The sequence below is a fragment of the Sapajus apella genome, unplaced genomic scaffold, assembly GCF_009761245.1.
Source record: "Sapajus apella isolate SASKATOON/1434 unplaced genomic scaffold, GSC_monkey_1.0 scaffold9, whole genome shotgun sequence".
NCBI classification, from domain to species: Eukaryota; Metazoa; Chordata; class Mammalia; order Primates; family Cebidae; genus Sapajus; species Sapajus apella.
The window spans coordinates 20,585,082-20,612,727 of record NW_022436949.1 but is presented as its reverse complement, the minus strand read 5'-3'; the positions used below and the strand labels follow the sequence as shown (position 1 = coordinate 20,612,727).

Genomic DNA, 27,646 nt, shown 5'->3' with positions numbered 1-27,646 from the left:
AAGTTTAGAATGAAGAAAAAGAGCGTAGAGAACCCTTTGCTGATCTTTATTGCTTTGCTGCACTAGAGAAGTTTTCAGTTGAGCCAAGGGAGCAAGAACCTATTAGTCAGGGGCTTCTGTCACCAGGAAGATTTGTGTGCTCCATTTTGGAGAGAGTTTTTTAGAACTAAGGACCACAGTCATTTATAACCATCAGGACAGAGTGAGCCATTCTGTAATTTGGGCTAATGTATACCTCCAACTTAGCCACACACACACACACACACCCGTAATACTAGGCTAATGTAAAGATAATGTTTAGTGCTGAGGACAAGGTGGACTGAAGATATTTCTTTGGCAACAAAAAAGCCCCTCCAGACATCTGTATTCTAAAGTTGATGCTGTTTATTACAGGCTGCCTGTTCTACAGACTGTAATTATCATTAGGTAGAAAAAGGTTGTTGAATGTGGGTGGACTGCTTGGCTGAAACCTGACTGATTTGCTTAGCACAGCTTTGAAGTAAATTTCAAAGGAATATTAAGAACCTGACATTGTGCTACTTGTCTCTATAGGTGAAGCTGTAGCTAATTATAGGATGTTTGCTGAGTGTGGATGAAGTTTTTGAACAAACAACATAAACAGCAACACAAAAACACAATTAAGAGTGACCCATCTATGTTAAATGATTTTAGTGTATATGCACTGACACTGTTTACAGAGGTTTATTTCTCTTAAAGGAAAAGACACTCTATCAAATCAGTCTTTGAATTAAGTTTCCCTGGAAGTGGTTTCCAAAAGCTTACAGTCTGTGATTCAGAATTTATCTTCTGGTTTTAAAACTAGAACTCAGAACTCCCAAGATTTTTCTTTGTGTAAATTGTAAAGCAGATGGGCCCACAAAAATGTAAACCTGATTAGAATGTGTATGAAGTGTTTTGTTTTCCTGCATTTATAGTCATAAGCAATACATCTAGTGAGCCAATACAATGTTATTGTTGAAGGAAAAACATGTAGACATTTGACTAATTTTGGCAGCAGAATGAGTTCACTTTCTTTCAAGAAAGCAATTTCAATTGTGGATAAATCATTTTTTTACTATGTACAATTCATTTTTTTGTTTAATGAGAAAATATAGAAGTTTCACAATCATTCTATGTACTTAATGGGATTTTACATGAGAAATAATGAAATTGCATATTTGGAAACCATGTAATCATTCCATAATATGCAGAGTCCTGAATAAACGAGTTTCACTGATGGTTAAAATTATGCTATAGTGTATTATATCAAAAAATGTATTAAAAGATTTAGGATGTATTCTTACGTTTTATGGACACCTGTTTTGATAGTTACTGTGACTAACAACAAATTTATTATAAAGAGAAGTAGTTTGCAACAAAATGATTTTGTATATTGAGCATTATGAAATGGCTTAAATGAATTTTCTCTTTAACATGTAGAGGTCTAATTAGATACCAACTCTCATCTACTCTGGCAAATCGTTGTCTTCCTTGGATAATTTAATTTTCATGTGTACTAATTCCCTTATGATGACAGAATCTCCAGTCAGTTTATTGAATAACCTGAACTTGATAAAGTATTAATATAAACATGAAGTGATTTTATTACTTTTTATGAGTCTGATGGATTCCTCTTCATTTTCTTAATTGACATCTCAAGTATTTCCTATAACTTATCAGTGACTTTTGGCTATTTAATGAACATTTTCAGTTTAGTTTTACTCTTCAGGCTTGTATTGGGGCTCTCTAAAGAGTCAAAACCAATAGAAGATATAGATATAGATATAATAGATGAGAGGAGATTTTATTAGGGGATGGCTAATGTGATGATGGAGGCTGTGAAGTCTCACAATAGGCTGTCTGCAAGCTGGAGAACCAGGGAGTTAGTGGGGTAACTAAGTCTAAGGCCAAAAGCCTGAGAACCAGGGAATTTGGGGATTTTGGGTGCAAGTTCCAAAGGCCAGAGAACCTGGAGTGCTGATGCCTGGGAGCAGGAGAAGAAGGGTGTCCCAGTTGCAGAAGACAGAGCAAATTTACTTTCCTCTCCTTTTTTGTTCTTTGGGCCCTCAGCTGATTGGATGGTGCCTGCCCACATTGGATAAGGGCAGATCTTCCTTCTCAGTCCACTGATTCAAATGCCAGTCTCATGGAAACATCCCTGTAATTACACCCAGAAATAATGTTTTACCAGCTGTCTGCATATTCCTTAAGCCAGTCAAGTTGACACCTAAATTTATCTATCATAAGCCTCATATCCAACTGTAAGCTCTTCCTTTTCTTACATTGCTCAGGAGAGGGAATGTAAATTCTGATTTTTCAACTTGAGCTTTCAGTTTCCCATCTTGGAGTGTGCTTTTTGGGGTTGGGAGATTATTATCCTCCAGGTAATTTCCTTCCACTCCTTCCATTTGGTGGAAACAGAGGGATATGGGGAGAGAAGGCAGCAATGAGAGACACTTTATAGTCTGGTCTGGCTTGGTCTAGTTCTTGCTGCCGGTGGTCTTAGTGATGTGGTATTGCCCATATAGATGATGCTCGCGTTTATTCCACCTTCTTAGAGGACCTCCTTAAGTAGGGCAGCCATGTTTGCATTCAGTCTCCCAGTGGGCCATGACTCCAGTCCCCTTTCTGGGTGGTGGCCCCTACTGGAGGGCCTCATGGGCAGCATCCATTCCCCAACATAGGACATCTTCTGCTTGCATGACTTTTATCACCCCGTCTTCCTTCACTTTTGCCACCAGAATCACACTTCATCACCTCTTTCTGCTGCAGTCGCCTTGCATGGCTGGATAACTTTTGTAGGGTACAAGCCAGCTTAGCTTCCTCTGCAGCCTCCCTTAATCCACGGGACTCTCACATCATTGTAATGCCATAAGGAGGGATTGTAGGCTGTGTCCTCACCCATCCATCCTTCATTACCTGTTGGTCTCTAATTTCTTTTTTCTCATTTTTTGATAAATGGAAGGATAATTAATAAGGAATATTGCCTAAATGTGTGTCCAGTCAAGGACTGAGAAAGTTTTTTTTCTTGCATGTACCATCGTTTTTATGAGAGATTCTATTGGCATCTATCCATTTATCTTTGGTTAGGGGAAGCCCCTCGTCCACCTCCTTTCCCCACCCTGCCAACCCAGACAGAGGACACATGACTTCATTATTTACTCTTTTTTCTCTTCAGTTTTTTCATTATGGACCTAATAAGTGGGCCAGGCTTGGATGAAGGTTTTAAGTAGGAGAGCTTTTTCAGCCACATCTTTAAAAGCCCTGAGGGAATTGTCTGGCCCTAGATATTTATGACTGTCTTTAAATAGGAAGTGGTTTATCTCTGTCTTCAGCTTTGGATTACTGGGCAAATTTAATAGGAAACATCCTACAAGTGTCCTGTAATAAGGTTTTCTTTCAGAAAATGAGAGAGAGAATATTGTGCTTTGTATCTGAAGATTATTGACCTGATAATCATTGTTTAACATTGGTTAATTACCTTTGAATTTTTTTTTTAAGAGTTTATTGTGTCCTAGGCACAGACCATACAAAAGGGGAGAAAGATTTTTGGTAAGATGAAAAGAAATGCTCTCATAGGAAGCATATATTTAGAAGGGCTGAATACTCCAGGATTTGGAGGTAAGTGATCTCTCCTGGAGAAAGTGAAAGCTACATAGATGCCTGAAGGAGAAGCAGGAGTTAGGCAGGTGAGTGGAGTGAGGGAGAAGAGTGTACCCTGGCAGGAACTGTCTTTCCAAGGACCCCACATGAACAGAGAATGTGGAATCTTGAAGAACTTAAAGCTTAGAATATCTGAAACTAACAGGGCAAGTAGGGGCTCATAAGAATGGGGTTACTGATTTTTAGAATCCTGGAAGATCAGTTAAGAAGCTATTGCATTAATCCAAGTGTGATATAGGAAGAGAAATAGATAATAGGTGTGTGTAATAGGTATAAAGAGAAATAAATAAGTTAGAGAGCAATTTGGGGTATGAAATGGCCAACACTTGAAGATTGGCAAAATGTGGGGGTTCAAAAAGTAGGAGACAAGAATGAAGCACAGGTTTCCATCCTGGAATCCCAGGTCGTTTGATATTGGTATATACTGGTCTAGAGGGGAGCTGATGGGTTTAATTCCACCTGAGGGATCTGAAGTGCCCAAGGGCCGTAAACATGGAAATGTCAAATAGACATTAGACAAATCAGAAGATGTCTGGCCTGTAGATGCACGATGTGCTTGGGAAGCCGAATTTATTACCAAAACTGTTAGCTCATTCAAAATAGAAATAAGGAGACACCATTCATATTGACCTGTAGTGTGTTTTGGTTAGCAAAGTGAACTTTTTTCATTTGAGACAGATTTTTTTTTTTTAATTTTCATCAGGATTTATTAAATGTTTTCAGTATGCTATAAATTTGATATTCCCTCCTTCCGCTATAACTCAGAAATGATAACGTTATTTTTGCCAGGGGAAACAAATTTAGAGCTTTTAAGTGTGGGTGTATGTAAATGTGACCACCAAACCAAAGGTAGACATGCTAGATCTGAAAGTCACCATTAGTTTTGCAGGCCTGTTGCCTTTTGACACCAGATATAAAATATGACAAAGCCTTTGCCCAGGAAAGGAACATTTTATGAGTTTATAATTTTAGGATAATAAAACACAGAACTAATAAAAGGAAAGCCTTCAACATTGCAAATACTCCAGTCTCTATCATTTTCTTGGAGAGAACCAAGAAAGCCATTTTATTATAGGGCTTTGTAGTATAGAAAAAAAAAAGTGTGTCTATCATTTAGGGCCCATATATATGGATTTAATGAATCTCCATGAGCAAAAAGAGTTTTTAGGTGTTAGGTTAAATAACATAATGTGAAGAGAATTGGTAATTCTAAAGATAGCCTAGGTTCAGGAAAATTTTATTACACATTAAAAATACTTCAAAGAAGAAATGAATTAGACGGGGATGCAAACTCTTACCAGGCCTCACTATGCTGCTCTAATGATTTCTCTATTAATAATTTCTTCATAGATTAGGCCGAATATACCACACTTTTACTGTCAGCTTTTTGTAATGTCTCGGTCAGAGACTTGGAGGCTCCCTGGCCCTGTAGCAGGATTCATCAGTCATCCTAGCATGCGTGTTGCTGAGCACATAGACGTTCAGAAAGTCCCCTACATTTGCATTGCTTTTGAAAAAAGTCTTGTTCTCAATGTAACAGTTTAATTTCATTAGAAACTGTTTCTCATCCAAAATTTTAAACTTCGTTAATCGGCAACTATTTGTTCAACATAATCTACTTCTGAGTCATCATGAACATAAAAGAGCCAGCATGTTTTGCCTTATAGCATCTATTTTTGACTTTAGTATCTTCTTTTGAATGTGAAGTATACTTGGGACCTGATTTCTCAAAACCTTATCTTCTGGTGCATCACTTTTTATTCTTCCCATTTATACAATTATGTGGTGATTTCTATCCCAGCACTTTGGGAGGCCAAGGCGGGTGGATCTCCTGAGGTCAGCAGTTCAAGACCAGCCTGGCCAATGGTGAAACTTGGCTCTACTAAAAAATACAAAAATCAGTCGGGTGTGGTGGCACATGCCTGTAGTCCCAGCTACAAGGGAGGCTGAGGAAGGGAATCCCTTGAATCCAGGAGGCAGAGGTTGGCGTAAGCCCATATTGCACCACTGCACTCTAGCAGGGGTGACAGTGAGATTCTGTCTCAAAAGACCAGGCATTGTGGCTCATGCGTGTAATCCCAGCACTTTGAGAGGCCGAGGTGGGCAGATCACCTCAGGTTGGGAGTTTGAGACCAGCCTGACCAACATGGAGAAACCTCATCTCTACTAAAAATATGAAAAATTAGCCGGGCGTGGTGGTGTATGCCTGTAATCCCAGCTACTCGGGAGACTGAGGCAGGCAAATCACTTGAACCTGGGAGGCGGAGGTTGTGGTGAGCCAAGATCATGTCATTGCACTCCAGCATGGGCAACAAGAACAAAACTCTGTTTCAAAAAAAAAAAAAAATTCTGTGGTGATTTCTCATTGAACTATTGGTTATGATCAAAATTCTGATTTAGGGGTATAAAACTTGTTAATGTAATATCAAACTACCTGTTGTTCATTTCCTCCATCACAATCAGGTCAGTCTTTTATTGCTCCCTGTCATTTAGTTCTCCCTGGTGTATGCTTGGCCCTTCCCCTGGGCCCTGTGTAGTGCCACCCACTCTTTATTTGGCATACGATTCGTAGCTTATGCCATAACTCTTGTCTTCAATGTCAGCATTACTAGCCACCCACTATGAAGATACACGGACTGGCATAGACCAGAACACCTATTTTGCTTTTCTAATATTTCAGGTCTTAAATATAATTTCATATATGAAAAATTCCATCACCCTAACCAAGTGAGCAAGAGAATTACGCTATATGAACAATGTTGCCTGGTTGTCAGGGTGAGATCTGGTCCTTAACACTGCTAGACACTTCTGCATAGCATTGGAAAAACTACTTAACTGTGGAGTGTAAGTGATTTGTTTTCACCTTGGTAAGAGCAAAAGTGTTCCAAGGGAGCAGTTCTAGGATCTCACGTATTTATACAAATTTCCTGTTACTCAGAAATCAGACAATAACCCCACCATCTAGAACAGCTCTCAGTCTGGAAACTGAATATAAAGCATGGATTTGGCAGCAAAGAAGCAACTTATTTATCCAGCAATGATGAATCTACTGGAGGTATGTTGGGGAAACCACAGATTCAAGTCATATTGTAATTATATGGTTCATAAATGGAGATACCCACCAAGAAGGGGAGAAATACATTTGTTGGCTGGCTTTATTATATAATGCCAAGACATTTTGGATATAGGCCAAGAAATATAGGCGGATTAAGAGAAAACAGAGATAGAACAGAGAATCAAAAGGAAATCCCTTGATAAATAAGAACTATTACTCTATAATCCTCTCACTAAATTTTGACATTTGATAGAATTTAACAGCTTATTCCTTATAAAAATACTAAAAAATAGAACTTATTTCATAGTGGATGGATTTTATTTCCCATAGTCAACAGTATATTTAATGGAAAAAGTCAAGAGAATTTTCATTAAAATCAGAAGATAAACCAACAGTCTGCTAGCACAATCATTCTTATTTTATAAAAGTCTATTCAGTGTGTACACACAACACAAAATGTATTAAATAAAATGAGATAAACATTTTATTAAGAGAAATTGAATACCTCAAATGAAAGAAAAAAGTGATTAAATTAAATGATGAGTTTAGTAAAGTAGGCATGCTAAAGTAAATAATATTATCTATGCTTCAGCAGTAACTAAATTAAAAATATGACATTCATGGTGACAACCTATCATGAATTACCTAGAGAGAAATTTTTAAAAGAATGAAAAAGTAGATGATACTGGTGGTCAGTTAGGAGACTCTCTTAGATCCCCGTAGGCTCAAAAGATGACACTCATCATATATTACTTACAGGGCATCATTTCATTGTGAATATGCTGTCCGAAGTATATGTGCCCATGTACATTGGTGTGCATGGTTTGTAGACATCTTGAGAGTGAAAAGTTTTACAGATTTTGAGTAGTTTAAACGCTAATCATTGCTGAAGTCTCAGCATCTCCTTGCTTTATCTATACCCTGCCCCTCTGTAAACTGTGTCCCAAGCCTGCCTGCTCACTTGCTTCCAAGTACATTCAGCCAATGGGAGGCATTGACAGACAATACCAAGGCTAAGGGAGTGGGGCATCCAGGACCCATCTTCCCCTCTCTCTCACTAACTTGGGCAGCCATTTTTTGGCAGTAGTTACATCTCTTGTTAGCCAGCTCCTAAAAGCCCTTGTTGTTGTTCTAGCTCCCTTCTGATGGAGCCAGGCCTGGATTCTGATAACATTTGGTCTTCCTAGTTTTAGGGATGAAAGTGGTTTTTTGGCTTTACTCTTGTTAATCTGGGCTTCTTTGCTGTTTCCATTTTGACTGCTGTGCTCTATTGCTGTCTGCATTAAATTTCTTCTACTTAAATACCCAGCATGGTGCCTGTTTCTTGACTTGATGGCGAATTATACAAGCACACTTCTGTTTTTAATTTATTTAAATATATATATATAACAATGTCTGGTACACAGCAAACATTCAATACTGGGCTGGGCGCAGTGGCCGACACCTGTAATCCCAGCACTTTGGGAGGCCAAGGCAGGCAGATCACCTGATGTCAGTAGTTCAAGAACAGCCTGGCCAACATGTGAAACCCCATCTTTACCAAAAATACAAAATTAGGTGGGCATGGTGGCTTGTGCCTGTAGTCCCAGCTACTTGGGAGGCTGAGGCAGCAGAATTGATTGTACCTGGAGAGGCCGAGGTTGTGGTGAGCGGAGATCGCGCCACTGCACTCCAGCCTGGGTGACAGAGTAACACTCTGTCTCAAAAAAAAAAAAAAAAAAATCAATATTGTTGATTGAGTATATTCTAAAACAATGAGACTGAAAGAAAATGAACTGATCAAATTACTTGCAGAAATTCAGTCAACTAAAGCTAATGAGAAGAGCCACACCATATACATAATTAAATTAGATCACATGGATTGTGTTTATTTAGTCATTAGAAAAGAGATTTGAAGGTGCCCTTCTCTCTGACCCAGTGCTAATTGGAAAAGCATTGCGGAGGTGTGGGTCAGGGATTTTTTTGAAAGAGTGCCTTTTCAAAATAAGATGTTAGAAAGTCTGCTTTGGCGGCCGATAAGCAGTCAGCAGAATAGGAAACAAGAGAGGGTTTTCTTTTTTGGTCTTTCAAAGCTCTTGCCTCTGAACATAGTGTATTATCTGAATACATTTACGTTTCCAGTAAGAGTGCTGATTTCTGTTATTTCTTTTCATTATAACAAAAGCAATATATTACTGTGGCAAGAAAAATTCAAACTAAGTTATGGTTAAAAAGGAGTAGATCCACCCTACCCACCTCTATTTCCACAAATATAACCAAAGTAAATGGTTACTTGTAACTGAGGCAGTGGTCTGTGCATACACTAAGAATATACAAATTGCATATTGCTGTGCAAAAGCTGTCTTTCAGTTTCTTTCTTTACTAAAAAGAATAACTTAGATGTCTTTTGCTAGCAATCCATAAGTCTATGCCATTCTTGTTAATAGCTGCATAGTACTCTGTTGCACGGATACTAGTTTGTCATATTCATTATTGATGGCCTTTGGATGTCTATCCTAGCAGATGTCAACTTTAAGCAAAATAAGAAGAGTTTGACTGGTTTTTTGTGTGTTTGTTTGGCCATAGTTTCATACGTTCCTATTTTACTTAAACACCTACTAGAGTAAATAAAATCTTGGTGGCTGTAAAATGTCTATACCTTTCAAATCCAAATGAATATATATGTGGACATTTGATTCTAGTATTTTTTAAAATCTTCACTAAAAGTTCTTTTCAACATCAGTTTCATTTCTTGAGAACAGGAATGCTGTTCTACTGCTGTAGGAGTTCATCCAGAAGAAGTGAGATCACTATTTCTTATGAGTTTTACTCTCTCTGCCTTCCATTGTTGTTCCATTACTTTCATGTGATATTCTAGAAAACCATTCAGAGTATATAGTAGTTCAGGAGAGATTTCTGATGATGATAAAGAATTTGTAGGTTTTTTAAAAGGCCTTCATAAACTACCGAAATCCAGTGTCTCGAAATTCATTATAAGTTAATGCCATTAAAACAACAAACTGGGTCCCAGGATAAATACTTGCTATTAAGGAGCTACTTGTAGTAAAACAGAAAAAAAAAAATTATTTTCAATGAATGCTATTGACAAGTCAACCATTCATAGCAGTAGTGATGACGCAGTTTTCTAGAAGGTTGCTGACCTCTTGGGAAATTATTACTTTGGCTTTTGATTCAGTGTGACTTTTTGTTGGGAGGTAATCATATTGTTTGTACATTATTCTGCTTTACTAATACAGATAAGTCATTCAAAGAGGCAAACAGTCAACAGGAACTTTTTGAGGTTATAGGAAAACTGTAGAGTTTGCCAGTTTCTGTTGTCATCTGCGTATGCAACACCATCTATATCTTTAGAAGAAGGCAAAAATGGAGGTATAGAAACAGACCCTACCCAGAAAGAGATGATAGTATCTCCATTTTTGTTAAGAAGACAAGAAAATCTGTAATTAGCTTAGCAATATTTTCTTCCCAAAGCAGTTTTGATTATAATTATTTTGAAAGTGTGCTTGTCCAGAACTCATCATTTTCCGTGATTCTTGAAAACTATTTCTGGACCTTCATTTCATTTTTAACATTCCTTTATAAGGCAGAGTGATTCAGTTACTAAATGTGTTAATATTAAAACATGGAAGAGTGACCTTTATTTGTCCCAGTGTTAATGTGTTCAGTTGTTGAGAGGAGATGGTTCTTGATCTGGGTCATTCTAAACAAGTGGGATTTTTGTCTACATAGCAATGAAATGAGTGGCAATCTACAGTTTTTAAAATATGTGAAAATATATTTTAAATAACATTAGACTTTTAATATAAAAATGTTTTCTGGCTGAAGTTTTATAATCTTTTCTAACTTACCCATACTCATGAAAAAATATATATGTACATGTCTTCTAATGTTACAGTGCCCAGAACAATATTTTCTTCTTTCTGCTTCCTGTTGAATATATTTGTTTTGGTCCTGTTTTTTCCCTTATTAATGTGCAAAGAAGTTGTATTTTTTTTAGTCTTCAACATTACGTTGTATATTAAAGTGTAAAATGACCTGTTTCTTCTACATTCATTCTTTGAGGACAAACCATTTTCAAAAGGCAAAATTTAAAGATCAAATTGGCCTTTATTTGCAATTTTAGAATGGCAACACTGAATTCTTTAAAATAGTGCGAGGGTTCCAAAGAGCTGAGAGAGGTAGTTGGCTTTCTAGGCAGAAAAGGACTAAGGAAAGCAAAAACAGAGCAAACAGCAGGTTGGCTGTTACATTTACTTCCCTTATACGGTTAAAAGAGAGAGGACTGATTATGCAGACTCAGATTGACTGGAATCTTCTGTTTTTTGGAAAACTGAACTCTTTGAAAGATTGATTTGATTATGATACTTAGCATAGGTGACTCCATTCTGGTTTGGTCTGGTCTGCTGGGACCTAGTGCAGGAGGCTGGTCTAGACCAATGGCCTTGCATAAACTTTAACAGCATAGTAAAATCAATTAAATTAAGTGTCTGTTAATTTTTTAAAGCTTTCACTAGAAAATTAAAATTGATTTTTCCCCAATCATTATTGTTTAAAATTATATGAAAATAACCCTGCTTACAAGTATGTAAAGTGATTTTTAAAAATAACAGTGAGACACTGTTTTAAAAAAACAGTGTCTGTTTTTTTGGCTGTTTTTATGGAAAGAATGGTGTTTCTAGTCGGAAAGTTTAAACAAACACACAAACTTTGTAAGGCTGATTTTCATTGCTTGAAAGAAGTAGGTATTTTTGGTAATAATTTTTTTTAAGTACAGCCCAAAATAAAGCTTGTAAAATCCATGCCCCTTGATGTTTATGTGAGACAGAAGATAAGGAATATAGTTGTGGGTGGGAGGGAATCAAAGGAAATCAATCATTTTTTTATCTGATGATAATAAACTACAAATAAGACTAGGTATGCTCCTACTATGAGCATGTTTAAAGACAGTGTTCTTGTGTATTCTCTGCTTCACATATGATTAAGGTCAATATATGCCTCATAAATCAAATTATTGTAGCTTTATAATATTCATAATTTAGTCACATAATTAGAGGAAATTTTGTGAAGAATAAAAATAAAATTTGTATTTAAAAAAATACAGAACTACTTTTGCATTAGAAAGACACTTTGACCAAGTACTGTTTGGGAAAGCATGGTTATATTTAGTTCCTTTTATTTTGTAATTTTCTAAACAAATGGCAATTTGCTTAAATATTTTAAAATTTTATTTTGTGCTTGTTCAGCTTTTCTGAATTTTTTACTCTGTTAACCCTTTATTTTGCATTACCTTTGCTTGTACTTTTAAAATATATAAATGCCCCCAAAAATGTATTGATACTCTTGTGTCCTTTTAGATACATGTTTGTCTTTCAAAATGTGAATTTTTTAGTTTACACCATACATTTGTCATTGAGTTTTCTGTAGCTGTATTTTAGCAATCAGGTATTAAAGTCACAGAACTTGGCTATTGAGAAAAAGCATAATTGTCTAGATTCTAAATTTATGTGAGATATTTTAAAAGAAAGTTAACCTCTTAGATTCCCAGTTTCTTGATGTGCAAAGTGAGCATAATAATTCCCACATTGTAGACACTGAGATTCTACTGTAAGTGCCTACTCCAGGTGTTCAAAGACAGTATGATAAATGCTACTTGTGTAATTTGAACTTAGACCCCTAGTGCCATACGTTACTGCAAAGGGAATATATACATAGACAAAATGGAGAATGGCACTGTGTGTGCACATACACATATATACATACATGCATGTATATTTTATATAGATGTTTTATATATAAATGTTAAATATCTTATATGTACATATACCTTCTGCCTATCTTTTCTGGCTTTCTGTGTCTCTACCCAACTTTCCAATCCCCTTCTAAAAGTAGGAGAGAGGTACACACACTCCTGTGGATTCTACTAGAAATTATAACAAAAGAAGACTAAAGATGTCAAGAGATGTTGGCAAGTCTAAATAAATCAGTCTGGATCTAAAATAATCTGTAAAATCCCATTAGCTTACAAAATCAATGTGGTTACTATCCTTCAGGAGATTTATAGGTACACAGTTCTAGCATTTTTATTGCTTTTTCAGTTGTTCACCATACTTTTTTAAGTGACTTTCCCAAATGCAGTGGAGCCTCCATAGCTAAGCTTTTTGACAATAAAGGAACAGCATGAAGCATGGCAGATGGAGCAAAGAATCAAGTTTTGAGTCCTCACAGCTCCCTTAAAAATCTGGTGAGATTTCTTTCTTTTCAAATGACATTCTTGTAAGAAAGGCTTATAAAGCATAAAAACATTTATTTTCTGAAAAATCGTTTCTTTTGTGACAGTTCCAATTAGATATGTGCGTATATCTTTTCCTTCTTTTTTTTTCATGATTACTTACCACATTGTTTTTAAGAAACTGAAGCACAATTACCTTCTCTTTTTAACTAACACAGATGAAAGATGAAGAAAACCTATTGTTTAACTGATAAAAGTTTTTATGAAACAATGAATGGCAGAATTATACATGCTACAAGTTGTTTTTAGTGCTCTGAATAGCAACCGTATCTGATTTTCTCATCAAAAGTATTCATAATCAAAACACAGTTTTAATGACTTAGCTAGACTATTCTAATAAAAATATTAGAAGTAACCTAAAGTCATTTCAGTCTAAGTTATTTTTGTTTAGAAATTAGAAGGTTTTTGTGGCCAGGCATGGTGGATCAAGACTGTAATCCCAGCACTTTGGGAGGCTAAGGCAGGCAGATCACTTGAGCTCAGGAGTTTCAGACCAGCCTGGGCAACATGGCGAAATCCTGTCTCTGCAAAATATACAGACGATTATCCAGGCATGGTGATGCATGTCTGTGGTCCCAGATCATGGGAGGCTGAGGTGGGAGGATCACTTGAGCCCAGGGGGCAGCGGTTGCAGTGAGGCAAGATCATACCCCTGCACTCCAGCCTAGGAAACAGAGTGAGACTCCATCTCAAAAATATATATATACTCTGAAGTATTTAATCAGATGCATAGATACAATGATCAATAATAAGTGTTTCTTTTCTATAAATAAAAATTTACAAAAAAGCATCATATTATTATGTATTCAATCACTTCCTGTCATGTAATCCTGTGTATTGGTTTTCCTAAGAGAGCTGTTTCAGAAACCATTTTTTAAATGCATGGGGATAAAACTTGGCCAACATCAGATAAATGCTTATTCTGGAATTCGCACAGATTTTAAAGTTCTTTCACATGAATGGGAATAATTCGTGTGTTTTTATTTTGTAAAGCAATGTGAACTAAATGAACCTTTTTAAAAATTGAGATACCTTTTTATTAGGCTTTTCTTGCATTGCTATCAAGAAATAACTGAGACTGGGTAATCTATTAATATAAAGAAAGAGGTTTAATTGGCTCATTGTTCTGCAAGCTGTACAAGCGTGGCACCAGTATCTATCTGCTCAGCTTCCGGTGAGGGCTCGGGAACCTTACAATCATGGTGGAAGGCAAAGGGAAGTGGGCGTATCACATGGGGAGAACAGGAGCAAGAGAGAAGAGGAAGGGCTAAAATCTTTTATCCAACCAGCTCTCCTGTGAACTCATGGCAAGAACACACTCACTACAGTGGTACTAAGCCATCCGTGAGGGATCTGTCCCCATGGTCAGCTAACTCCCACCAGATCCTACCTCTAACACTGAGGATCACTTTTCAATGTGAGATTTGGGCAGGTCAAATATGTAAACCATATCATCTTTTAATTAGCTTTGCTATCTTTATTACATTATTTTTACTGTTATGAATGACTTTAGACTATTTAGATTAGACTATCTAGATTAAAATTAGGCAGTTATATTTGTTCAGTAGCACATATATCACCAATTTCTATTTCTGAAGATTTTTGGTGTCCCTGATGATGATGAACTATATGAGCGTGCATGATCTGCATTAGTGAGTGAGTGATTTTGCTCTGGCTATACACACTAAAAAAGTTATAAGTATCCAATGGATTTATTTTCCTGTCTTTTTTTTTTTTCATCAACTTTTAAGTTCTGGGGTATGTGTGCAGCATGCACAGGTTTGTTACATAGGTAAACGTGTGCCACAGTGGTTTGCTGCACAGATCAACCCACCACGTCAGTATTAAGTCCAGAATCCACTAGCTATTTTCCTGATGCTCTCCCTCACCCCACCCCCCTGTTTTTCGAGCCTCTGATATGGCTATTCATCCTATACAAAAATAGCCACCATAGCTGTGTGCCATATCGCTGCTAATTTTGTCATTTGGTTACTACTGAGCCACAGATTTTCTATCACTGAGCACAGATTCATGCTGAATTAACAGATATCCTGAAAGGTAAGTGGAGAGAATTAGAGGAATTCTCTGTACTCCATACTCATATATGAAACTGTCTATTTAACTATATAGTCAGAATGGCAAACCTCCCATTTACCATTAAGGATACATGGCATGTGAAGGCTAGAATTTCAGACCTTCATCTTTGTAACACTTCCAAAGATTGGAACCCAGTGACCTTTGTCCCTTCTTGGAAACTGCCTTTGTGATATCCCTGCCTTTGTCATGTCCCTTGATTCTGACCTCTACCACCACCAGCTGTCAAAACTATTCCTTAATGTACCTAAAATAACTCAATAATTAACACCAATCTTCCTGGAGTTTCACAAGCCAAAATCATAGGAGTTATTGTTGATCCTCCTTATTGCTTCACATTTCACATCCAGTTCATTCCACCTCCAGTTCTAAATATGCCTTTTATGTGGATTAGTCTCCATCTCCCTATTCACTCAGACTTCACAAATTGTCTCCTAGTTTCTCCAACTTCTGCTCTCACTCTCTTATGCTTATTCTCTATGTATCAGGTTTTTCTTCCAAGCTTAAAAAACTTTTCACTACCTTTCCATTTCCCTTTGAATTAGTGCCACTCTTCATCTATAGCTTGTGGCCCTTGCTCTTCCCCGTTCCTAGAATTCTCTTTTCCTAGATATCTGTGAAGCTTGATCCTTCTTTTCTTATTTCAAGTCTTGATTCAGAGGACCACCTGTCACTAAACCTTTCTGTGACACCTGTTTCAAAGTACTTCTGCATCGTTGATCTGCAGTTGCAGAGAATGGGTGGTGATGAGGGCAAGTGTGAATGCAGGTGATGAGTCTGGAGACCACTGCAAAAGTCAGGACTAGAGATCACGGTGACTGGGACTAGGTTTGTGGTACGAGGCATGAAGTAATGTAAACCAACATGTGATATAGTTGGAAGTTTAATGAAACATTCTCACTTATTAATTGGATTTGGGGTGAGGAAAGAGAAATGAATCAAAGATGAGCCCCATAGTTTTGTCTTGAATTGCTAGGTAGGTGTTGATGCAAAAATGACAAGGGGAAGACTGTAAGAGGAGATGACTTTTTGCAGAGGTGAGAAATTAAGACTGCTGCTCTTGATTTGTGACATTTAAATGCTTAGTGAAGATTTCAGATACTCTGTTGGCTTTGGGAATCTGTCTTTGGACATAGAGATTTCATAGTGAATGACATATTGACATGTGAGATTACCTAGGAAAGAAATTAGAGTAGAGGGTACAGGTCTGAGTCCTAAAGCGTCTCAGTACCGAGAGTTTGAGCACAACAGGGCAAGCCAACAAAGATCTCTCTGCCAGAGAAATACAAGCAGAAAACCAGGGAAATATGGTGCCCCAGAGGTCAGAAGCAGCAAGTACTTAATTAAGAAGTGTGGCCCCACTGTGATGATCATCAGGGAAGATGAAAACAAAGAAGTGAATGATGGATTGGCAATCAGGTCATGGATGACCTCGACCAGAGAATTCTCTGTGGTCAGTACTGTGAACACTAACTCCCTGTGGCTGTTTAAGTTTAAATTTACATTAATTCAGATTAAATAAAATCAAAAAGTCTTCAGTCACACTAGGCCTATTTCAAATGCTCAATGGTCACATGGGCGTAGTGGTTGCCATATTGATAGCACAGATACAGGGCATTTCCATCATACAGAAAGTTCTGTTGGAGAATACTGCCGTGGATGGGAAGTACAGACCCTTAGTGGGCACATCCTCCTTTGTCCAGACAGACTCCTCATTCTACAGAGAGGGGTGTGACTAGAGGCAGGCCAGAGCAGGGCCCTCGATAACACTGGGTCCAGTATCCCTGATTTAAAGGAGATGATTATCTCAAGTCTCTTTTTTTATTGAATGTAGTGGGGCTTTTTTGTTTGTTTGTTTCTGTAGTGACACCTATGGGAGATCCAGAACACTGGAGAAAGTGATTGTGAGGGCTTGGGTTGTCTGGGAAAATGTTATTTTTTAGGCTGTATTTGTGCTAGCCTAAAGATAAGTAAGATTCAGATCCACAACAGGGTATTGATATGTCCTTCAGCTGAGAAAAGATAATATAGGTGCAGTTGTGTTTTAGACAAACATTCAATCCTCAGAACAACTTTAGTAGGGTAGGTACTGTTAATATTCTCATCTTCCAGATAAGAAAGAGTTCCATCTTATTTCAAGACATAATATTGATAGGTAAACTGAGGTTTTATTCTGTTTGCTTTTTAGAAACCAAGTAGGGGAGTTAAAGTTTTAACACAGTGGTCAAAAAAGATGTTTCTGTTTTTCCCAACTGTATTAAATTTGGGGAAGGTACCTCAGAAAGGCAGGGTGATGCTTTCTCCAGATAACTTATATCTATAATTAAGTTGACTGCCACTCCATTTTATCAGAGCTTATGTCAGAATAGCTACTCAGTGTGGAATGGAAATGTGGTTTATCTCACACAATGTCCTATCACCCTAAATTTAACTTCCAACAAAAATTAATGCTTTTTAAAAATATGAGTTAATTATCTTATCAACTGTCTGCTGGAGACAAATGCCCTACCTTTGTCATGTTGTTCTTTACAGTTAGCTGTGTACATGCCTGTTCGTCACACTGGGTTATACACTCCTTGAAGCAAAGATGGGTGGACTTTGTTTTACCGTGGAGTGCTGTGCCCAAAGCTTTGCAGATAATTAGACATTTAATAGACAAAGCTTGGATTGAATCAACTACTGTGTTAACTGCTGCTGAGTCAGTTTCAGGTCAGCAGTATCCCCCATCTATTTTCCTTTTGTGCTTGATCTTACGGCATTCTTCCTTGTCGCATCTCTTCAGTTTACCAAAGAAGAAAAAAGAAAAATCCCTAACCACGTGCTACCTTGCAGTTGTTCCAATTGGATGTCATGCAGTGTATGTAAGGCAGGTTACCAATTTGGCAAGAACATTTAAATTTATCATCTGACTTCTGCAGTACTATGCCACACATTCCTGAGGCTGGTATGATAACTGGTGCTTCAACAAAGAGAAGCTTGTGAGACTGATTCAGTCACTCATTTTTTTCTCATGCCAATAACTGAGTTTTCTGCTATTCTCATTGAAGTTGCTTTTTAGTAAAAAGATGTATAGTAATGCATGATCTAGACACCAACAAGCTTCAGAATGCATTTCAAAAAGAGGGAGGAGGCAATATAATGTTGATTTTAACCATAGTAATTATTTGGAGAAGAAATTCTGAATTTTGCAGTCATCCTGACAATGATTGGATTAATACATCTCATATTCAGGGATGATTATTTAAATTTAACAGAAGACAATTTACAAAGACACTACTATAACAATTCAATGAAAAGGAAAATAAAGAACAAGTATGACTCCTGCCATTAAGACCCTTTAGCCTGAACGTGAAATGGTTCCCTAAATCGGTCTATACATGAGGCTGCTGTTTGTCTCCTTTCATAATTTGCTTTACAATATATGAATGATAAATTCTGTTAATGTATAATGCATTGTATTGCTTCTGGTTTGAAATATCTGTGTTTTATAATGTTTATAAGATATGATATCAAAGCATTAAACGCATTGATTTTGGATTTTATCATTGGCTCTTACGGATCAATTATTATAATTTTAATTTAAATCACCATTTAATCATGGCATATGATTACTTATGTGTTCTTTTGTTGGTAAAACAAAAATCCAAAGTCTATAAAAATCAAATTCTGCAGTTGACATTTCTCATACAGCCTATTTTTGAAATGGAAGTGTTGCATATCAGTGATTTTAAAACTCTTTACATGTTTCTTCACTAAATATGTTTACTTGCTTTTAAATTCAGAATTATTTACTTCCTTAAATCTATATACACTTCATGTAGTAAATTAAAATCTAAGTACAAATAAGGTCCTCTGGTTTCGTATATTCCATGTCTGTCTCTGTCAGTAAACGCAGTGTGACAATCATTTGTGTGAAAGTCAAAAATGATCAGAATGAGAATGGTTTAGGAAGATGCAGTTCTGAAAATTCTGAAAAGAGTGTCTTCTTCAAATGTTACAGAAGAGGAGTTTTTAAACTTCAGGATTCGTTTGTATGCAGAGGTTAGTATTTCAAGTGCCAGCCTTGGACGTAAACCAGCTTAAATCAGAGAAGCCCAACAGGTAAAAGATAGGAGTGGTTAACCTGTTCTGTTCAAGCATAACCACCCCGCCTCATTTTGTGTTTTAAAATGTGGGGAATGCAATATTAAGTGAGCTAATAGAATTCCCTTTTACAAACCCTTAGTTTTTGTTTTCTGTTCATTTCATAGACAAAGCCACAAATCAGCCTGTACTGATAAAAAAGACCCAGTTACCTATTTTTTATTTTATTTTATTTTATACTGATGAAAAAGACCAATCAGGATTGTACTGATGAAAAAGAGCCAGTTACCTGTTTGTTTTATTTCATTATAAGTCTTGTTAATGTTATGTAGAGATCATAATGCCACTTTCTTCCCCCATTAGCACTCTAAGTAAAAAACTGAAGAAGAACATTTATGATCTTGTGCTAGGACCAGGACTAGATTTCTAAAGTTATCAGTAAACTGGAATGGGAAAGCCAAAGTGGAGAATTGTGTTAAGTTTGTCAGTATAGATTAGGCTTTGCATATGGTGGGTACTTATTAGCTCTATCTGATAAACACCTGAGTTTAAGAAAAAGAAATCATAAGGAAAATCATCATTTTGTGCAAAAATTGCCTGTCTATGCAGAGGAGATGCAAAATGATACTGAAAGCATTTTGCAAAATCATAGGCAGAAGAAATATTTTTTGAGAAACTTTTCATATGGGACATAAAAGATTAGAAAATGAAATTCTCCTGACTCTGCCAAACCTATAACTAAATTATGCCATTTGAAAAAAAATATTGAATGGTTTGTTTTCTTAATATTTATAAGTTAGGAGATCTTTGACTAGGTTTTAATTGGTTTTGAGCGAATAAGTTGAAATTTTTTAGCTCCTTTGTATTAATTACAAGAAAAATCATACCGTGCTAAAGAAATGAAAGCAATTATTTTATTGCTTTAAACTTCTCAGAAATTTAAAAGAAAAAATGTTACTTGAAATATTTTTATCTTTTACAGAAAAAAGCCTTTAATGATTCTACCTGGATGCAAAAATGCAGAAATAAAAGTGAAGTCTATATTTTTATAAATAATAGTTTATATATATGAGTTGTAAAAATGGATTCAGTTTCCCCTAATTTACGTTTCATTTTCAAAACAAGCTTAATTTCTTTTTAATCTTCACTTGGCAATGACTCCTGAAGTTTGACTTTTGTTATCTCTAAGAGACCATGTTTGGGCATTAATGATTATAAATAGGTACATTTAAAAATTCTAATTTGTTTAGACATTAACATTTTTTGATATCAGACTTAAAATAGGTGCATGTTTTATTTTCTAATGTAATAATTACTTAAGTTTGCTAATAACATTGTTCTTTTTAAAAGCAAAAGTCTTGATAGTTTTTTTTAAGCAAGTCAAGGTATAACTTTCCATTTAAAAATAGTTCGGTTAGTTGTACTACTAGGTTTTTTATTTAAAAAAGCAAATCCATTTAGAACAGAGCCAAGAATCTGGAATTTAGAAAAATTATCTTTGGGAGACCAGCCTTGTTCATGCACCTGTGAAAGACAAATCCCACTGGTCCTTAAAAGCCTATTTATTCTAATTTTAGGTACCGGTTTTACCACATGTTTGTTTTGCTTTCCAGCTCCTAAAGTGGTTTGGAAACAGCAAATTAGGAAGCGAATGGGTGAGTCATGGCTAGAGGCATCTGGAAGCAGCAGGAAGTAGCAGAGGAACCTCCATCACAGGTTGGAGGCAATTCCTCATCAGGACTCAAGACTGTACATAGTTATTTAAGAGGAATCATCTTTTATATAGTTTCCCCCCTAGGCTTAATGGCCTGTGATCACTTTACCATGCTGATGTGTAGTATGAGGCAATAAACTAATCTGAACTCCCTTCTGACTCATTTAACTCTCTGTTAGTCTGGGTCTAATGCTAACCAAAGAAGCTCAACAGTTTAGTATTTGTTCATTTGGAGAGGAAAAGTGAAGTCCAGAAAACATTTCCTGTCTCAGGGATATTTAAGTGAGGCTGCAAGTATATAAATAGTTAAAATCAGATGGGCTGAGTATCAGGTACCAGGTATTCATGAGCAGGTGTGGACCAGAGAGGGGGGCTCTTTGTGCACAGTGGAGAGTGAGGAGCATCTTGTTAGAGGTGACTTGAACTGAGTCTCAAAGGATCAGTGGGATTAGCCAGGCTGAGGAGGTAGAGAACCATGCTCCAGGCAGAAGAACTAGCATGAGCAGTCACTGAGACAATTGAAGGATCAGGACTTATTTGAGAACCTCAAGTAGTTAAGGAGCTTGTGGAGAAGTGGGGCAGAGCAAGGGTCAGCAAACTTGTTTAATAAAGGGTAAGTATTTTATTTAGGCTCTGTGAGCCATGTGGCTCATCACAAAGACTCTTGCTTTGCTGAGTAGGTAGTGCAAAAGCAGCTGGAGGGGATATGCAAATGAGCGGGCGTGGTGTTCCATGTCCACTATTTATAAACACCATCTGGTGGGATTTGGCCTCCAGGCCCTAGTTTGTGGACTTCAGTTGTAGAGATTCTGTTGGAACCAAGGCCCTCTACTGCTTTGAGTAATTAAGTCTTTGTTCTTGTTGATATCTTCATAGGATTGATCTGCAAGGCATGATGTAGATAGAATTATGTGTGTTTATATACCTCCCGTTGTCTTCAGGACATTTTTGTTCTGTGTTTTAATTATTGTGGTTTTACTGCGTGTTTTGATATCCATGTTTCCTATTATGGAGAGTCTGACTTTTCTTAGAGTTATATAAAGCAGTCGCCTACAGTGTATAATTACCTTCTTATCTTTTGTTATGTTTTCTTTTTGTAACTCAAATTTTGTGTCACAATCACAATGTTGGGGTGGAGGAGAAGCAGAAAAAAAATTCAGCTATCCCAGGGTCATAAAGGAAGGCTTTACCAAACAATGACATTTGAGCTGGCCCATTGGAACAAGTAGGATTTTGCCAGTCTGTGAAAAGAAAAAATGGTACTTTGGGCTTCAGAAATGGCAAAAGCAGAAATAAAACCATGTAAAAGGCAGTGTAGTACTCACTGAGCAGCAGGTAGTCTGAACATCAGTAAACATGAAGAGTCTCCAGGTTTGGCCTTTATTTTAAAGTGTCTTCATTGACAGTCTCAGTAGTTTGGATTTTTCTTGTAGGCTGTGGAAAGTTCTTGTTTTTCTTCAGTCTGTTTTCCCTGTCACAGCCAAAATGATCCTTTTAGAACATAAATCAGATTATATCACCCCTCTATTCAAAAACTTTCCTTCTCAAAATAAAATTCAAATTCCTGTCATCTCCTCACAGGACCTCCATAGCCTGGCTCCTCATCCCCTTTCTGATCTCAGCTCCTCCCACGTTTCCTGCCACACCTGCCCTGGCCTCCCAGGGATTCCTCCGGTGCCCCCCGGTTCTCACGGCTCTTGTGGCTCCTCCCTCTGGAGCACTGGCCACCCTTACTTTATTCAGGTTTCAGATCACATCTCCCTTTATCAGGCAGGCCTTCTATGAACACAGCATCTCAGTAGCACCTCCTCCCATGGCACTCTCCTGCCCTTTACCCTGCCTTTTCTTCTTAGAAAAATCCCTTTTTTTTAGGAAATTATATCTTACGTTGCTGGAGAAGTTAGACTGCAAAAACATGAGGACCATGAGAAGATAACTGGAGCCCAGGCAGAGGCATCCTGGGCAGCACATGACTCAGAACAAATTCCGGAGTGAAAAATATTTTAAAATAAGTATTAGAAATCTTGTACTTTCTTTGCATTTTTATTTCCTTTTAGTTTTGATAATTGGAACAGCTCCGTGTCACATTCACGTGAGAAAGTCTAGTTTTATGGAAGAAACATTGAATTTTTAAGGTTAAATTTTATGTCTTTTTAGCCCATATAGGAAGAGGGAAAAGGTTTTTCCCTTTTTATTAGCCTCTGTATAATTTTATGTGATTATCCATAGAGAATATAATTTTCTCTTGTGAATTGAGGTTGTGGAGTAGGGACTTTAATTAAATTTACTTTGAGTTCATGCTTTTCCAAAACCAGGTATAAAGTCCCTGTAACTCTTATGACCCATTAAGAGTCTAAGACTCATAAGAGATATCCATTAATACCATTTCAGATTTGAAGGTCAGAGGAAAATACCAATGGAGTTATTACTATTTTATCATGAAGTCCTTTATGACAGCTAAAATACTAAGAAAAGTAGCAACTAGATTATATATGATAAGGGCATATTAACTATATAAACATCTGTTTGGCGAGGGTGGCTGGAGGGGCTCAGGGGTTTATATGAGCACAGGATAGTGTCATGGCAGGCCAGAGTGGTCTTAGAAAAGGCAACATTTGGGCGTGAAAACAGAATGCCTATGAAGACATAGGGCTGCCAGTTTCCAGGCTTGAGGGTAGGGCTTTTGCTGGGAACCCCCTCTTCTACCCAGTATTTCTTTGCCTCCGTCCATATCAATAACAATAGTATCTTCATAGAAATGAAGAAAACAACTTTTACAAAATCAATAGTTAGTGACAATCACTTAACCACTTATTTTTCATAGAAATGCTACTTCCACCAGTATGGAGGAGTAGGTACTAGTAAGAAGATGACATCAGCTTATAAAGAAAACACCAGTAGACTGACGGGCAACCTCTCAATATCAACAGTGGCAGCTAGAAGACAATGGGATAATATTTTCAAAATGCCGAGAGAAAATGTTCACATAAAGTTGTGTGGTTGCTCACTGTAATTCTGTGAAACACCTTCCAAAATATTGGCAAAAATGAGGACAGTTTTGAGCAAAAACAGAGACTATAAGGAAGTTCTAAAGCATTTAGCTAAAAGGTTCTAATTGTTGCTTGGTAAAGAAATAGAATAATCCCAAAATGATGATCTGAAATGTAAAATGGAATAATGAATAAGAATATTGTATTTCATAAAAGGATGCACACATTTTCGTCTTAAAATACTAATACTATTTGCTTTAAAGGATGTTTATACAATGATAGAGCTGAAATATTAGGCTGTAATAACATTTAAACTTGGAGAGGACATTGGGAGTTAGTTTCTAATGTCCTTATATTGTTTGTCTATGACTTTGATAATTACACTTGTTTAAAAAAAAAAAAATCAAGAATAACTACTGAAAGAATAGAGGGTCAATGTATAACTTCCCAAACAAATTGAATGGGAATGAAATATATAAGACAGCAAGCAAACAAAAAAGTATTTCTAATTTTTTAAAACTCAGAAATAAGAACAAATAAACCGAAAGGACAAATAGAAACATAAGATACAAAGTAAGACAAGGAATAAGATAAAAATAAAGCCAAGTACCACTAAACATGATCCGTGTAACAGAATGTGGAAGGCACAGTTTTAGGCTGGCCCCAAGAGTTCCTGTCTGCTTCAGCCTAGAGCACATGTTTTACGTAATCCCTGGAATTGTGAATTTGATGGATTTTACTCCTATGATTAGGTTGTATCCTATGACACAATTGTCTTTAAGAAAGGGAGATTGTCCCAGTGGATCTGATCTTATCACAGGAGTCTTTTAAGAGCAGAGAATTTTCTCAGGCTGGTCCTAGAAAGGGAGGTCTGAGAGACTGCCACATTGCAAGGACCTGAGAGTAGTCAGTAAAAGCTGAAGGTAGTCCCAGCTAAAAGCTGAAAGCCGAAAGGCATCTGGGACCTCAGTCCTACAGCCATAAGGAAATGAATTCAGCCAATAATCCATGGTAGTATGAAGGTGAATCTTTGCTAGTTGAACCTGCAGATGAGGACTCAGCCAGCTAAAACCTTATAATTTTTTTTTCTATTTTAGCTGAGTATAGGACCCAGCTAAAACGTGCTAGATTCCCGACTCACAAAAACTGAGAATAATACGTTGTCTTGTTTTCAGTATGTTTGCAGTAATTTGTCATGCAGTAATAGAAAACGAATATAGCAATCTAATTCCAAAAGCCAAAAGACAGAGACACTGAGTTTGGATTTAAAAGGGTAGTTATATGTGGCTTACAAGAAACACATCTAAACATGAAAAAAAAAAGGTTGAAAATAAAGGAATACGGACAGATTTGCCGTGGAAATACACCCATTTTATTTCAGATTATTCAGATTTTAGCACAGAAAATAATTGGGTGAAGATAGTTTTACTACATAATTTATCAGGACAGTATAACAATACTAAAGCTGTAAGCAATTTTAAAAATAGCATGAAAATATATAAAGCACAATTGATCAAACCATTAAAAATCATCTACAGAGGTAGATTTTAATACATCTTTATCAATTATTTTTGTTAAGCAGAAAAAGCTAGTAAAGATTAACAATTTATACAACACAATTAATAGGCTAAATGGAATAAATATATATAGATTCCTGCATCTAATAGTTTAGAAAGTAGGCATCCTTGGCTGGGTGAGGTGGCTCATGCCTGTAATCCCAGGACTTTGGGAGGCTGAGGTGAGCAGGTAACAAGGTCAAGAGATTGTGATCATCCTGGCCAACATGGGAGGCTGAGGCAGGAGCATCGCTTGAACCCAGAAGGGGGAGGTTGCAGTGAGCCATGATCACACCACTGCACTCCACCCTGGGCTACAGTGAGGCTCTGTTTCAAAATATATATATATATATTTTGTATATATATGTATGTATGTGTGTGTGTGTGTGTGTGTATATATATATATATATATATATATATATAAAGAAAATATACAATCTTTCAAAGACATGTAGTAATTGCAAAAATGTATCACACAATATGCAACAAAGTAAACTTCATCAAATTTCTGAAAATTTCTATCACAAAAACTATGTTTTCTAATCACTGTACTTAATTAGAAAATAATAACATTTAAAAAATACTTTCATTGACATTTTTATAAGTTACCCATGAGTCAGTCAAAAAATCATGGTGAAAATGTTCAAAAATATTAGAACTTTATCATAGTAAAATAAATGTGTAGGAAGCTGTCAAATTGGTCTTTGTAAACTTGAGAGAGAATAAATGTATATATTGGAAAAGAAGAATAGCTAACCATGGGAGTTCATGTTGTTATGCTTCCTAACTTACTTACGTCAATTGTATTCTTTTGTATATTTCAAATATTACGAAAGTAAATCTGTTCAAGTTCTTTTTGGTTTTTAATATTGATTGGCGCGCAAACTTCCTAATTTGGCAATAACTACTGCGTTCTCTCTACTTAAGTATTCTGTCGTACATGATATATGAAAACCTAAGATGACCAATGTTGAAACATAATTGCAAACATACTCAAATTGTCCTTGATTATATTTTCATATTTCATAACTGAAGTACCTATTTAAAATATAGTTGTTAGCAATGACTAGATATTTGCAACTTTGTAAGGGCAAAGAGCTATAATTCCTAAGATTTCTCTTCGGTGAATAGTTAAGCCAAAAAACGAATTCGTGAGATTTACTTAAAACCTATCAGTGAAAATTTCAGTATTGAGAAAAGTGTTAATTCTGAAGAAATTATTATTTTCAAGGTGATGGACACTTGGCCCATGTTTCTTACTTTCAGTCACTTGAACTGGGAGTAGTTAATGGTTTCACTCAAGGTAAGCCATTTGCCAAGGCGGAGGATGGCATAATAGGGCGTGCTTGTGTGATCCTCAAGCCTGTATGACTATTTACCACACGTTGGTGTTGAGTGATCTTTGCTGAAGAAAACAGAAGTCGATTCTTGGACTGATTCTAATTTAGAATAGATTGACATCACTGCAGTGACATTTTCCTGAATAACTGAGTTTATCAAGACTGAATTTCTTGTAAAAAGGGCATCATGTGATTGATTTTACATGGGTCTATGGCTGCTAGTAAGATTCACTAATTGATTTATAATCTTTTCTAATTTATGGTAGTGCATAATTGCTTAAACGTATTGAACAGCCATGAAATGTTTCACAGGGGAAGTGTCCCACCTCCTTCCCCACCTCAGCCCAGCTTTCTCTTCTGATAATGCGAATGATTTACCTATATAGAACTGTCTATTTTCTCCATAAAAGGTAATATATCTATCTAGTGTCCATAAAATAGTTCCAACGTCAAATATTCAGACAATCCATAAATACCTTATCTGAAATCATCACAGTATGAGCAAAGCTCTATAATAAAAATTCAGAACTGCTGCTTCCTTAGTAAGTAGTCCACAGCTCCGAAGGCTGTGCTTGACCTCATCAGAATTCTCCCCCGTGAACAGTCCTCGACCTTGCCTTTTCCACTGTTATTACAGCTTTTGGTTCCTTACTTGCTTTTTCTAAGCAAGTTCACTTGTATTCATTTGCATTTTTAATGAATTATTTGCTTCAATGCTTTTTTTTGTGTAGTACCATATGTTTACTATTTAAATTATAAATTCTGAGTACCTTCTTAATTTAAACACTATTGTAGGGCTTTTGAATACATCATCAACATGAATTATTTTTTGATTTTTTTTTTTTTGGGGGACGGAGTTTCA

At 36.5% G+C, this 27,646-nt stretch overlaps 1 protein-coding gene and 1 long non-coding RNA gene across 8 annotated transcripts in view; both read left to right on the top strand.

Moving 5' to 3' along the window:
* KLF12 (Kruppel like factor 12) overlaps positions 1–27,646 on the top strand; it is a 636,627-nt gene that overhangs the window by 410,880 nt on the left and 198,101 nt on the right. The gene's annotated exons all lie outside the window — the stretch shown is intronic.
* Positions 13,597–24,278, top strand: LOC116551165. The gene is made up of 2 exons (XR_004268744.1): positions 13,597–17,719; positions 17,763–24,278. It is a non-coding gene; the product is annotated as an uncharacterized LOC116551165 (long non-coding RNA).